Genomic DNA, 7,288 nt, shown 5'->3' with positions numbered 1-7,288 from the left:
TGGTACCTTTCTGTTAAAGTAAGAAAAACCCACAATGGTCACTGAAATAACTCGAAACTGACAAAAGTAATTTCAGTTTAGATTTACTGAATATCAACTAATGACAATCAGACAATACTTTTGAATTTTGGTTTAAGAAAACATTTTAAAATACAAACTAAAGAAAATGGATTAGACAAAAATGATACGTCTACAACAATCAAAGGAAAAGTATAATAGAAACCTGTCACCACTTCTGCATTTATCACCCACTCCTGGATTTGGCTACAAATACTGATGTAAAATACTGACCAAATACTGAACGTGTGAACATGGTCTAATATGGGTATATTCACGTGGAGTGGTAATAGTGCAGCAGACATCTTAGTGCATGATTTTTTTATGTTCTTTGCATCCCTGTGACAAGGACCACCCTTTAGACCTTTCAGTGGAATTATAGTATAAGTAAATACGAATTAATAATAATAATAATAATTGGGTATATATTTTCTGTTCTATCCGAATATCTATATTTTCAAGGCCAGAAAAGCTAATTTAAACAGTGATAATAACACCTATGGCTAGGCTATGTGAGTCTTCGTAACAATCAAAGCAAAGGATTCTCTTGATCCATAAAGTTATCTGTTTTCTTCTGCAGATAATATAGACAGAGCGTTTACAGACATAGCTTGTCCCTTTGGTAGTACCCGACTAAAAAGAATTCAGTCTAAAAATAAGCATATGATTTGAAAATATTCACATCAAGTAACCAAGAGGATGTATAAACCTTTCCATAGCAATATTGGGAAAGAAACTGGCAATTTTTAGCTAACATTCATTAAGCCTATCAACGTGGATAACACCAATCTTTCCATGTTTCTTGTATTTTCCGGCAACTAAGACAAGTTTTAAGAAATGTCATTCAAGTGCTGCAGAAAAAAAAATGCACAGAAATTGAAATTGAGAGATGGGAAAGTTGATTTTCAAGGGAATCTGTCAATGAGTTTTTACTACCTAGTTACATAACATCCAGTTATGTGTCACTTACTGGGCTGCTTGCTGTCGTTTTGATAAAATTATTGTTCAATCAGCAGGAGATTATCACTAGAGGATTAGTAAATCTGCTGCAAGGTAGTCCGCTATATTATTATTCTTATTATATATTATAGCGCCATTTATTCCATGGCGCTTTACATGTAAGGGGGTATACATATTAAAAACAAGTACAACAATCTTAATCAATACAAGTCACGACTGGTACAGAAGGAGAGAGGACCCTGCCCACGAGGCCTAACAATCTACAAGGGATGGGTGAGGATACAGTAGGTGAGGATAGAGCTGGTCATGCAGCAGTTTGGTCGATTGGTGGTTACTGCAGGTTATAGGCTTGTCGGAAGAGGTGGGTCCCCAGGTTCTTTTTGAAGGTTTTGATGGTAGGCGAGAGTCTGATGTGTTGTGGTAGAGAGTTCCAGAGTAGGGCGGATGTGCAGGAGAAATCTTGTATGCGATTGTGGGAAGAGGAGATAAGAGGGGAGTAGAGAAGGAAATCTTGTGAGGATCGGAGGTTGAGTGTAGGTAAGTACCGGGAGACGAGGTCACAGATGTATGGAGGAGACAGGTTGTGGATGGCTTTGTATGTCATGATTAGGGTTTTGAACTGGAGTCGTTGGGTAATGGGGAGCCAGTGAAGGGATTGACAGAGGGGAGAGGCTGGAAAATAGCGCGGGGGACAGGTGGATTAGTCGGGCAGCAGAGTTTAGAATAGATTGGAGGGGTGTGAGAGTGTTCGAGGGGAGGTCCCATAGCAGGTGGTTGCAGTAGTCAAGGCAGGAGATGATGAGGGCATGAACTAGGGTTTTTGCAGACTCTTGGTTTAGGAATATAACCCAAGAAGAAGAATGGAGTTCAAGTCCAGAAATTTTAAAAGAGGTATAAATTTATTACAATAATACAAATTTTGTACACACAAAGTAAATAGCACTACAAAAAGGGTACTGATAACCATTAGAATTTCAGCAAGAGAAACAGGTGGAAAAAGGTCGGTGGGTATACAAGATATCACCGCGTATATCAAAAGGTAAAGTGCAAAGTGCTTTGTTATAAAAGAGGAAAAGATAACCAGGAAAGAGGGATAACAGGTGTAACTCAAACAAAATTGCTCATTAGCATAGGGAACAGTGCCCTGATCATAACATGACCCTCCATATCCTAGAAATCTTACCCATAAAGTGGTGTCCTCTGGCTCCCCACCGTGCAGCCCCAATGCGCGTTTCACGTTGGCTTCATCAGGGGGCAGTGCTCTTAGTTTAGGAATGTACGGATCCGGGAAATATTTTTGAGTTGAAGTCGGCAGGAAGTGGAAAGGGCTTGGATATGTGGTTTGAAGGAGAGATGAGTGTCAAGGATTACCCCAAGGCAGCGATCTTGTGGGACTGGGGAGAGTGGGCAGCCATTTACTTTAATGGATAGGTCTGTTGGGGGAGTCGAGTGAGATGGGGGAAAGATGATGAATTCTGTTTTGTCCATGTTAAGTTTTAGAAATCTAGCGGAGAAGAAGGATGAAATAGCGGATAGACATTGTGAGATTCTGGTTAGTAGGGAGGTGATATCTGGTCCAGAGATGTAGATCTGTGTTATCAGCATAGAGATGATACTGAAAGCCATGAGATTCTATGAGCTGTCCCAGGCCAAAGGTGTAAATGGAGAAGAGCAGGGGCCTAGAACTGAACCTTGAGGGACTATATTCATGTACTCTGTATAACCCCGCCCCCACCATTGATTGGCAGCTTTCTGCCCATGCACAGTGTACACAAAAGCTACCAATCAGTGGTGTGGGCGGAGTTATACAGAGCTCAGCCATCAGAGAACTGCTAGATCTGCAGCAGATAAAACAGTGTGTCAAAACTGCAGCAAGAAGTCTAGTAAGTGAAATATCACTGGATTCAGAGTCTCTGCCCCCATTTCACACTGCTCTCAGATTACATAGAAAAAAAACCTGTGACAGATTCCCTTTAAATCCACAGCAAGTCAATTTATGTTGTGGATCAGGAACAGCTACATATTTTCCTCAATGAGTTCTATTGAAAACCTCATTTGTTACTGATCGATAGCCTGGTTTTCTGTCGGTGTCTGTACAATCCAAACCTCCTGTGATAATGTCTTGTTATATCTGACAGTTGTTGCCTATTATTTTGGCACTATACCGGTACTCAGAATTCAGTACTGTATGGTATGATTATTTGTATATTATATGCCCCATATGGAGGGTGCAAAAAAAAAATGTATCCCACAGGGCACCAACCAAAATATTGTCAGCTCTTGTCATCACATCCTGTCCGCCCCCCCACCGATGAGACATTGATGACCTATCCTGAGAATAGGCCATCAATATTAAAGTCCCAGATATTACGTGAAGCTTCCATTTACTGTTAGTTTTTGCTGTTACTTGCTCATTTTACATTTTAAAAGTGTTTATACAGGTTGTACCATGTTAATAGCTTGGTAGAAAAGGAAAAACGGCCTATAAAAGGAACAGCATTTTTCTATTTCAATAGGTTATTATAATGTCATCCACTTCTTAGTATTCATTCTAGGAAACTTTATTAATAAAAAATATTTTCCTGAACATATTTTTTAGTTTGTTTTTTTAATATGTATAATTTTTGAAGAATGTCTGTCATAAGTAATGAAAACATCTGACATATTTTACATTTTTTCTGAGTACTTATCTTACTGGAATCTCTCTTTGCATTTTCCAGGATCACATAGTTTTGCGTCGTTGAGTGAAATTATAGCTGTCAGAGTAGGTGCTTGTTCCAATAGTGCTAGATGAAACGCATTTACTCAGACAGGAACAAGTTTTACTTAAAAAACGTTAAAAAAAAAATATGAGAAAATGAAAATGTCTGGAACTCGCTCACATAATGAGATTCAAATACAGGTTATGTCATTGAAGTAGCTACAATTACACCTGTAGGACTTCTGTGCTGATATTCAGCTAAGAAAAAAAGATTTCTACTGGGAACATTGACTATTCTAGTTTTACAAAACTTTGCTTTCAATAAATGTAACTTGCTTAGCCACAGAAATTATACTATTATTAACCCCTTCCTGACAATTTCCGTTTTTTGTTTTTTTTTACGGTTTCATTTTTTTCTTCCCCTTCTTCCAAAAGCCATAACTTTGTTATTACTTGTACTTTTGAATGACACCAACCATTTTACTGCACGGTGTACTTGAAAATTGGAAAAAAAAAGTCCAAATGTGGTGATATTAAAAAAAACAAAATGCAATTCTCACATTGTTTTTTGTGAATTGTTTTTACAGAATACATTTTGTGGTAAAAAAAATGACCCTGTGGTATGATTTTCCTCATCAGTATGATTACGGTAATACCAAACTCGTCCATTTTTTTTAAATATTATTTTTGTGGTGGAAAAACTCAAGAATTTGTTACCTAAAAAAAGTTTTGATTGTGTCGCCATTTTCCTAGACCCATAATGTTTTAATTTTTCGTTTGATGCAGTGGTGTGTGGGCTTATTTTTTGTTGGGGAGACAATGTTTTTATTGATACCATTTGGGGAAGATGTTACATTTTAATAACTTCTTATAGCTTTTTTTTACGTTGCTATTGTGGTCATAAAACCCACAATTTTGGCGCTTTGATTTTTTTTTTCTGTTTACGGTGTTTACCAATTGGGTTAATTTTTTTTAATATTTTGACAGATCAGGCTTTTCTCTATGTGGCGACACCACATATGTTTATTTTTTATTAACTCTAATTTTAATGGGGGAAAAGTAGGGTGATTTTAAATTAAATGCTTTTTTCATTTTTTGCATATTTTTTTAAACTTTTTTTTACCTTTTACTGTATTATTAGCCCCTTTAGGGGACGGAAATCTGCGATCATCTGATTTATTCTACTATACACAACAATACCATAGAATCATTTTAAAGGGAACCTGTCACCTGAATTTGGCGGGACCGGTTTTCGGTCATATGGGCGGAGTTTTGGGGTGTTTGATTCACCCTTTCCTTACCCGCTGGCTGCATGCTGGCCGCAATACACTTGCCTTGCGCAGGTGTGTACTACGGAGGACATAGAATGAACTTCAATCCAATATTGCGGCCAGCATGCAGCCAGCGGGTACGGAAAGGGTGAATCAAACACCCGAAAACTCCGACCACATGACCGAAAACCGGTCCCGCCAAATTCAGGTGACAGGTTCCCTTTAAAATCATAGTCTCTTTTGAAACCTAGTCACCACATGCTGGGTTTCAAACAAACTCAGTCATGGTAGGTATGTGGGTCTTCAGCTGATCCCTGGGTGTCATAGCAATCCATCGGCGCCCCACAATCATGTGGCGAGGGTGCTGATGGGCGCATAGAATGACATGCCCCCATGCTTGGTGCTGCTAATGCTTCAGTCATAGATTGACAGCAAAATTTAACAGGTAACATTAACGGGCAAAGCTCAGCTCCACTAGCGACTCTTAAAGGCAGGTACAGGCTGTATGTCACAGCCATTATCTGCAGGGACAGCCATCATCTGCAGGGTATGGGATGCGTGGGGGATGGGCCCACCTCATGAGCCCACTATTCGCATCCGCTACTGACGTATGCCATACATATAAGGCAGATGTTGGAAAGGGGGTGAAAAGATTATTGCCAAAATGACAATTGAACACTTATTTATAGAGGGTAACTTACTGATTTTATCGGACCCACCGAGATCAGGATTGCTTTGGTTATTACCGCTATGGATAGGAGATAACTTGTGATTTTGGGAATAAACTTTAAAAGAGTATTTTCAAGCTTAATATTTTAGAAAAAAACTAAACACTGAGGTTCGATTGTTCAAGCTTTCATACAAGAATTCTGTCGTAAAAGCTTTGAAAAGTTGCAAAAATTAGGCGCAAATTTCTCATACCAGTTTCCTCCAGTTCTGGTGAAATGGGTGGAGAGGGCCACATTAGGGGCATGACAACACAGCCTGTCTAATTAATGACTAGCTGTGGCTTTCCCTACTCCATAAAACTCATTCCAGTACCTGACCTAACCTGTCCAACATGTGACCAGACATGTCCATCAATCCTGTACCACTGCTTGAAGAAAGTGTGTTCTAAAAACTGGCAGTAAGTTGGGGAATTTTTTCCGAGTCCATCTTCAACTTGAAAAGGTCCAACTAACTCATCTTTAATAATACCAACATATAGAAGTACCCCACCTCCACCTTGCTGCCATCTGAGTTGAAGTGGAGGTCTGTATCCATTATTGATCCAGCCACGGGCCCATCCACCTAGTCCATGAAGAGTCACTCATCTCATCAGTCTATAAAACTTTTGAAAAATCTGTCTTTAGATATTTTTTGGTCCAGTCTCGACTTTTCAGCCTCTGTGTCTTGTTCAGTGGTGGTTGATTTCAGCCTCCCTTACCTCAGCCATGAGCAGTGAACATCTTGGCCTTCTGTGCACTCCAGGTAGGTTGCAGTCCCGGAATATGACAGCATCGGAGGATAATGGGTTCCTGGTCGCTTCACCTTTGACTCTTCTCAAATCTTTGGCAGTTAATGTACATCTATTTTTCTTTACACATATTTTGTGACCCTGGTGACTTTTTGTAGCAAAACCCTTAATGGTTCTGTGATCACGACCCAATATTTTAGCAATTTCAAGAGTACTGCATCCCTCTGTAAAATTTGTGATCATTGTTGACTTTTCAGAGTAAGTTAAATCTCCATTTTGGCCCAATATCCCTGAAGAAAACAAGCTGCCTAATAATTATGCACACCTTGGTAAAGGGTTTTATATCCTTAGGTCACACCTTTCTTCATTACACAAATACACATCACCTGATCTGCTTCATCCAATTCATCTAATAAGCATTCAAGTATATACGCTTGGAGTTGGAAAATCTGCATAAAAATGATGATATGGTCAAAATACTCGTGCCTAAAAATTCTGCACACGCTGTATATATTGGTTTTGTGGACATCATAAATAGTTATAAGGGGCCTTCAAGTGCGTACATATAACTCTTAAAATTCTTGTTTATAAGTAAATATTAAAAAGACACCAAGAAAAAAACCAAAGTGTGCAACATTACAAAAAAACACAGAAGAGCTGGGATAACAGACCTGACTATCACACAGTCATGGCCAAAAGTATTGACACCCCTGCAATTCTGTCAGATAATACTCATTTTCTTCCTGAAAATGATTGCAAACACAAATTATTTGGTATTATTATCTTCATTTAATTTGTCTAAAATGAAAAAACACAAAAGAGAATGAAGCAAAAAGCAAAACA

This window comes from Ranitomeya imitator, chromosome 6 (genome assembly GCF_032444005.1).
Source record: "Ranitomeya imitator isolate aRanImi1 chromosome 6, aRanImi1.pri, whole genome shotgun sequence".
Lineage (NCBI taxonomy): Eukaryota > Metazoa > Chordata > Amphibia > Anura > Dendrobatidae > Ranitomeya > Ranitomeya imitator.
Note: the sequence above shows the minus strand (reverse complement) of the source record.